The 8,544-nt window shown below is 40.9% G+C and overlaps 1 pseudogene across 1 annotated transcript; it reads right to left on the bottom strand.

The window, feature by feature from the left end:
• Positions 1 to 7,204: 7,204 nt before the first annotated feature.
• LOC311150676 (transcription factor Sox-14-like) lies at positions 7,205 to 7,930 on the bottom strand (annotated as a pseudogene). Its single transcript has one exon. The product of its transcript is annotated as a transcription factor Sox-14-like (transcript).
• Between the last annotated feature and the right edge of the window lie 614 nt (positions 7,931 to 8,544).

The raw sequence follows: 8,544 nt of genomic DNA on the forward strand, positions 1-8,544 counted from the left end.
AATGTTTAATCGATGAGAAAATGTACAGAATGTCGGCCAAAATCTACAGTGGGGAAAAAAAGTATTTAGTCAGCCACCAATTGTGCAAGTTCTCCCACTTAAAAAGATGAGAGAGGCCTGTAATTTTCATCATAGGTACACGTCAACTATGACAGACAAAATGAGGAAAAAAAATCCAGAAAATCACATTGTAGGATTTTTTATGAATTTATTTGCAAATTATGGTGGAAAATAAGTATTTGGTCAATAACAAAAGTTTCTCAATACTTTGTTATATACCCTTTGTTGGCAATGACACAGGTCAATCGTTTTCTGTAAGTCTTCACAAGGTTTTCACACACTGTTGCTGGTATTTTGGCCCATTCCTCCATGCAGATCTCCTCTAGAGCAGTGATGTTTTGGGGCTGTCGCTGGGCAACACGGACTTTCAACTCCCTCCAAAGATTTTCTATGGGGTTGAGATCTGGAGACTGGCTAGGCCACTCCAGGACCTTGAAATGCTTCTTACGAAGCCACTCCTTCGTTGCCCGGGCGGTGTGTTTGGGATCATTGTCATGCTGAAAGACCCAGCCACGTTTCATCTTCAATGCCCTTGCTGATGGAAGGAGGTTTTCACTCAAAATCTCACAATACATGGCCCCATTCATTCTTTCCTTTACACGGATCAGTCGTCCTGGTCCCTTTGCAGAAAAACAGCCCCAAAGCATGATGTTTCCACCCCCATGCTTCACAGTAGGTATAGTGTTCTTTGGATGCAACTCAGCATTATTTGTCCTCCAAACACGACGAGTTGAGTTTTTACCAAAAAGTTATATTTTGGATTCATCTGGCAATATGACATTCTCCCAATCCTCTTCTGGATCATCCAAATGCACTCTAGCAAACTTCAGACGGGCCTGGACATGTACTGGCTTAAGCAGGGGGACACGTCTGGCACTGCAGGATTTGAGTCCCTGGCGGCGTAGTGTGTTACTGATGGTAGGTTTTGTTACTTTGGTCCCAGCTCTCTGCAGGTCATTCACTAGGTCCCCCCGTGTGGTTCTGGGATTTTTGCTCACCGTTCTTGTGATCATTTTGACCCCACAGGGTGAGATCTTGCGTGGAGCCCCAGATCGAGGGAGATTATCAGTGGTCTTGTATGTCTTCCATTTCCTAATAATTGCTCCCACAGTTGATTTCTTCAAACCAAGCTGCTTACCTATTGCAGATTCAGTCTTCCCAGCCTGGTGCAGGTCTACAATTTTGTTTCTGGTGTCCTTTGACAGCTCTTTGGTCTTGGCCATAGTGGAGTTTGGAGTGTGACTGTTTGAGGTTGTGGACAGGTGTCTTTTATACTGATAACAAGTTCAAACAGGTGCCATTAATACAGGTAACGAGTGGAGGACAGAGGCGCCTCTTAAAGAACAAGTTACAGGTCTGTGAGAGCCAGAAATCTTGCTTGTTTGTAGGTGACCAAATACTTATTTTCCACCATAATTTGCAAATAAATTCATAAAAAATCCTACAATGTGATTTTCTGGATTTTTTTCCCTCAATTTGTCTGTCATAGTTGACGTGTACCTATGATGAAAATTACAGGCCTCTCTCATCTTTTTAAGTGGGAGAACATGCACAATTGGTGGCTGACTAAATACTTTTTTCCCCCACTGTATCTAGCTCTATCTTCTCCCACTGCCTGCCACTGGGCTTCCTCTCATCACCATATTTGGTAGTGAGTGTAAACGCCAACCGGATCCTTCACATTTATACATCCGGTGAAATATCTGGCTCATTGTTCTATTTGTGGCAGAGCTGTTGTGAAGGAAGTTATCTTCTTGTTCTTGTTCTTGTTCTTGTTCTTGTTCTTGTTCTTGTTCTTCTGTATCATGGCAATTGTGTTTGTGCATGCCGCCATCTACTGTGTGTGGTTAATCACTTTACATTTTCTGATCCACAAATAAAATAGAGAGGGAAAGGAAAGAATTGCACCACCAACTAACCCTACACCTATATAGCACTATTTATAAAATAAAATAAATAAAATAACAAATCACCACCCCATTCCACTACTTTGACCCTAACTGATCCTACATCAGGCTGAAGGCCTGGGAGAACGGGACTATGAAGGAAGTTGTCAAGGAACTGAGTTTGTGTTTCTACATGACATACCTACCGCCAACCAATTATGTCAATGCGGAGGGCTCCCTATAGCTCCGATACAAAAAGCAGATTTATGCTTGATCCGGCATTGCGGTCCAGAACAGCCTCAATTTGTCGTGGCATGGACTCTACAAGGTGTCAAAAGCATTCCACAGGGATGCTGGTCAATGTTGACTACAATGTTTCCCACAGTTGTGTCAAGTTGGCTGGATGTCCTATGGGTGGTGGACCATTCTTGACACACATGGAAAACTGTTGAGCATGAAAAACCCAGCAGCGTTGCAGTTCTTGACACAAACCGGTGCGCCTGGCAACTGCTACCAAACCCTGTTCAAAGGCACTTAAATATTTTGTCTTGCCCACACCCATTGAATGGCACATACACAATCCATGTCTCAATTGTCTCAAGGCTTAAAAATCCTTCTTTAACCTGTCTCCTCCCCTTCATCTACACTGATTGAAGTGGATTTAACAAGTGACATCAATAAGGGATAATAGCTTTCACATGGATTCTCCTGGTCAGTCTATGTCATGGAAAGAGTTCATAATGTTTTGTACACTCAGTGTATAAAGGCAACTTTTTTCATTTGTTGTGTTTAATTGAATCTGAGCATCAAAATAACACAAAAGCGGTTCATTTCAAACTAAACAGTAAACAGATGTTACAGTATGTAATAGAGTGAGAATAATGTTTACATACAGTTACATACAGTGTTTTTTCCCCCTTGTTACACATACTGTCATCATAACAATAATAATGCATTTCATTTGAAGCAGAAATAATACACATTGAAAATCCCACTAAACTGATCAAAAACTACCAATGAACAGTACTCCATAATAATTCCGTGTTCACATGCTAGTCGGAACTAGGAAACTCAGACATTTCCGACTTGCTAACTGGTTTTAGTTATACATGTGCCGCATTCAATGAATTAGCACGTCGGAATTCCCTAGTTCCCTAGTTCCAACTAGCATGTGAACACAGCATATGTGCAGTAAGCTTGATAACAAATATGCCTTTGATTAAACTGCAGCCTTAGCGCTCAATTCAAACCGTATTGCCAAATATCAGCACTATAAAGATTGAAATTGAAATGCAATCCTCCCGCGTTTGCGGAGGCTGTGTTCACGGTAACGCTGTATGTTGGTGCAAATCGGCGATACGGATTTAGTCGAGCCCTTAGTGACATAATCTGCCTTAATGTCTTTTAGACTCTAGTGGGTGGTATTCTTGCAACTAATAGCTCATACCATGCCTTGGCAGTAGGCCTTCCATTTCTGGTGACTGTTGTTGTTTTAGTTTCCGAATTGCATTAATCTCTTGCTTTAAATTGTTGGCCATTATGAACAGCTCAGAGCTGTAACATTGGCCATTGTTTTCTGCTACCATCTCATCTATTCTCTCCAGTAGATTTCTGACCTGCTGTTTGTTGGTCGCATCTTCGTTGTTAAAGACACAGTACTTGCCACCACACATCTCAACTATTTGTTTTAGATCCTTGTTTGCCTGTATTTTTTATTTGATTTGTTGGTTTTTGAGTTTATTACCATGAGTGAAAATAACCATTGCATATTTCAAAGCATCATCTTTACATAGCTGTTTAAGTAGACAAAGCATCTCACTGTCATTGTGTGTTATCCTCCCAATCTCAAACACAAAGACAAAGGCATGTGGCCCTGATGCAGAGAGCACGAACCCCTCCAACGTTTCATCAAATACATGCTCAGCAGAGTTTCCCTCATCAGAAAGACCAACTGTATCTATCACAGTAACTTCCCTTCCTGCCACCTGTGCTGTTTTGGCTTCACTATGTGTGGTTACGGAGCCAAAGCCACAGACAGACTTAAACTGTTCAGACCCTCTCAGATCGAGAATGGTGTTCCCTGATGCACTCTTCCCAACTCCACTTCTACCCAGCAACAAGATTCTTCTGTCTTCTGTGTTTTCTGGGACACCTGTTGGATAACCATAGACAGTCATGAAAAAGACCCTTACTATAGATATAAGACTGTCAGCTTACTATTTGGTATGCACCCATGGATCTAGGTGTTGATAAACATGGAACTTGCTCTGGAAAATATGTAGCCTACATTTAATATCTTAATTTTGTGGTTCTAATTGCCTAGTGGTTTCTCATATCAATCACAATTTTTTATTCAACTTACTTAAAAGGTCCTGAACGGTCAAAATCATGTTTTTCATGAAATGTGATAATATTTGTATGAAACCAGGTCAAAGGAGGACTACCAAAATAGGAAAAATGACTGTTGCTTCTACATTTATTAAGTTTGATCATAAAGTTAGTGGTCCCCTCCCCAATGTCAAACACTTGGATTTAATTAAATGTACCCAGACCTTACCCTGTAAAGTTTCAACTGAAATTGTCCAAGGTTAACTAGCTAGCTAGCTTGATAAACAGTGCTGACAATTCCATTATACAGACAACATTTTATCTATATCGATGCTGTTACAATAACCAAACAGTTGGATAAACAAATCATTTGTGAATCCATAATGTGATGTATGACAGGATTGGATGTTGCATGCAATTTCAATGTTGTTTGAGTTGGTTTGTGTATCAATAAATGTGCTTGAGATAATCTCACTGCAACACTTCTCACTGCACCATATTACTTGACATAGGCGTTTTCATAGAACCGCCAGTCAAGGCCCACTCAGCCTACTAGCTCCCCACCCACTCAGTCTGTCTTTTCAGACTTCCTGGTAGTTTGACATCAAAGAAAAAGCAAATTTTCTCATTTTTTTGTGCATTTTTATCAGGAAAAATATTATGAGTGATGTTTTAGTCACTCAAAAGGCTATTTTACATGGAAATCAGAATGACTGTTCGGAACCTTTAACTAAGAAAGACCCTTGAGTCTATAAACCTCTTTTGCAAAGACGACTTGTTAAGATACTTACTTAATGTCAGGCGTCCTGATTTAGTCAGAAGCTCCTCAACCTGATCTTGACTTCCAGTGTCATTGTTGAACACATGGTATTTCACACCAAATCTCCGAACAACTTTTGGGAGCACACCCTCTTCATCTTCAAAGATGAAATCGTCTATTTTCATGCCTTTGAGAGCATCACCATGTGTGAACAGAATGTAACTCTTGTCTATTCCTGTATCCCCCAAAAATCTTCTCAATTTCCTTCACTATTTTCTGATCCTCCTCAGTGAACTTGTCTACCTTGAGTAGTACCAGAAACAGACAGGGAATGGGTGATTTAAGGGCATGTTGACACACTTCTTTAATTTGCTCTTCCACTTCTTCAGTACTGAGAATTCCTGGTGTGTCGACCACCGAGATTTGTCTTCCAGAGACCACACCAGTCTGCTCTGCACATGTTTTTGTCACAGACATGAAGTTTAAACTTGATTCAAAAGCTGGCCTTCCCAGGATGGTGTTTCCTGATGAACTTTTCCCAGCTCCTGACTTGCCCAACAGGACAATCCTGAGGGGTGATGTGTCCATCCTGGTTTACTATTACGTCACTGGGAAAATGGAAGGAAAGTTATTGCAGCATAGGTAACTGGTTTGAAAATAGCTTTGCTGTGTAATTGTAAACACAAACAATTGGAGTGTGTTAATCTAATGCGTTTTTAAAAATGTAATATTTAGGGTAATTACACAAACCAGCAGGAATCAAAGTAGTCTACCTACACTGTAAATCCACATTGTCACGGTTTCGGCCGAGGCTGCTCCTCCTCCTGGTTCGGGCAGGCTTCGGCGGTCGTCGTCCCCGGAGTACTAGCTGCCACCGATCTATGTTTCATGTTCGTTTGGTTTTGTCTGGATGTTGTACACCTGTGTCTTGTTAGTCCTCGTTAGTGTCCTATTTAGTTCTCGTTGTGTGTGCTCGTCGTTGTGTGTGATTGCGCTTCTGTTTCGTGTTTGGAGCTACTTTTTCCCTCCAGTGTTTTGGAGAGGTTATGTTGCACATGTTTGTGCGCCGTTTGTTTTGTCGCCTGTGTGCGCCGTGTATTCGCCTTCGGGCTTATTGTGCTTCCGTCTTGGATATATATTGCACTAAAGCCTTTGGACTGAGCCTCTGCGTCCTGCGCATGATTCATACACCACACCCACCTTCAGCACGCCTTGACACACATAACTGAAAGGTAACATTCAAATATATAGAATGACATGAGACATCAAATTCATAGCTCTAGATGCAAGAGACGCTTTAACTCCTCCTTGATTCATCTTTCGCTCATTCCTGAACTTAATCAAGATTGCACTAGGCAAAAGAGTCTAATATTTACAAGTGTTATATAACAATTGGTTTTTCAACTTCCTGCTGTGTAAGTTAAAAAACGAATTTTGTTCTAATTATCATGGACCTTATACAGCTCCAAAAAGGTGGTGTAGATTGGCTATATTTAGGCCTACCTGCTCTAGTATCATTAAATGAAATTAACGACATTGAACAGCAATAGCCTAAACATTTCAGATTGTAAGGAATGTGCATTCAAAATGATTTGGGATAGTCCGGTTGAATAACTGAGTACTCGATCTCAAGCAAAACAACGCAATGCTCACCATAAAAGTTTCCTGATCATTACCACAAAGTAACACATTAAGTTTCACTTTGTAACGAGTGCACTGCGTGGTGTTTTGGGAAATGGGTGTGACATCTTCGGCCGTTATTTTTTACAATGCAACGTTTAAAACTCGTAAACCTAAGTTCCATCGCTATCAGAAAACAAGGCCCTGATCAGTTAAAACATTTATTTTAGTTGACAATAGACACATCCAGATTTTTCAAGGCATATTGACAATTAAGAGTTAAGTTTGGTAACAACCTTTTTTGAAATGCTACATAGCCTAAATCAATTCCCCAAAATATAACGTTATCATCGTATCATCATAGAGCTAAGAAAGTACACACAACATAAAATACAGAACAAAAACCGCATATAAATAAGGAAAACCATTCAAAAATCTAATTCATATTCATATAGACCTATCTACAGCAAATAAAAAGTAGCCTATTTCACAGTTATGATGTGAACATTTATGTGTTTTATTCACATGCTTTTTAGTTTAGTTTATGTGGTCACACACTTGAATGTGGTGAGGAGGAGTACGGGTCTATCGAAGTCTTGTTCAGACCTGGAAAAAGAATGTATGCAACCTGAGGCTGTAAACTCGTCGCCGACCACGCGCCACAGTTACAGGGCACGATGTACCCCGGGTTCGTTGGTGAGGGGTGAGTGTGCTGGATGGGGCATAATCCCAAACTTCCAAATGGGCCAGTCTGGTATCCCAAAGATTGCGCGTAATACAAACCGTTGGCAGCCAGCACGTTGGGCATTTCTGATATCCTCTTGACAGCACCTGTGCTGAATTTACCAGGGTCAAGAAGCCAGTATTACCACGACGTCGGCGGCAAAATGGCTCTAGCTTTCTCTGCGGAAGCCAAAAGGGACTCCGTGGAAAATCCTTTCAAATGTTCTGCATCCCCGAGTAAGGGCAAACGGTCCTTTTTGAGCAAACTCTTGGGTTTGCGCCGGGGTCTGTACTTGTAGTTGGGGTGTTCTTTCATGTGTTGCGTGTGAAATCTCTTGGCTTCATCAATGTATGGTTGCTTCTCTGATTCGGAAAGCAACTTCCAATCCACGCCAAGTCTTTTGCTGATTTCAGAGTTGTGCATTTTGGGATTCTCCAGTGACATATTTCGCCTCTGACCGCGAGACCACGCCATGAAAGCGTTCATTGGTCTCTTGATATGATCCAAAGGTTTTGCCATTTCAAGAGCACACGGTGAAATGCGCATTAACATCAAATAAAGTTATAAAGATCTATAGATGTAGATATAAAGGTGTAGGTATTTACCTCATCAACTGCTCATACTCCTTTGGTGTGATGGTGGAGATGTGGTTCAGGAGAGAAAACGTAGGCTATCCAAATTGGCTATAGGCTAATTAACATAGTTAAAAGAGAAGGTAAATACAAATGCCTTTGCGAGTTGAATCACTTGTGTATTTGTCAAGAAAATAAAGTTGTCTGCAATGCAAGCTCAATAATGTGGAGAGAATGGGAGCCAAACATAGCCAAGTTGAAAGGCATAGATGATGCTGGGCAGGTCCGCGCGCAACCTGATATCGTAGGACTGTCACACTCAGGCAAGCCAATCAGAGTGTAAAAAAGCAATGTAATCCCTTTCCTAAACGTTGAATCTATATGTAAAAAAAAATAGGGAAAGGAAAGTGCTCTCTTTTTTGTACCCTATTTTGCCAACCCTAGCGAGGTTTCCATCCAATTGGGGAAAGATTTTCATGCGAATATTCAAAAATCTGCATAAATACAATATGTGCGTGTTCCCACCAGAGATGGGTTTCCATCAAATTGACTTGTTGCAGATAAAAGTCTGTGCTTGATGGAGTAGTGAACATA

The sequence above is a fragment of the Coregonus lavaretus genome (genome assembly GCF_964263955.1).
Source record: "Coregonus lavaretus genome assembly, chromosome: 23".
Classification (NCBI taxonomy): domain Eukaryota; kingdom Metazoa; phylum Chordata; class Actinopteri; order Salmoniformes; family Salmonidae; genus Coregonus; species Coregonus lavaretus.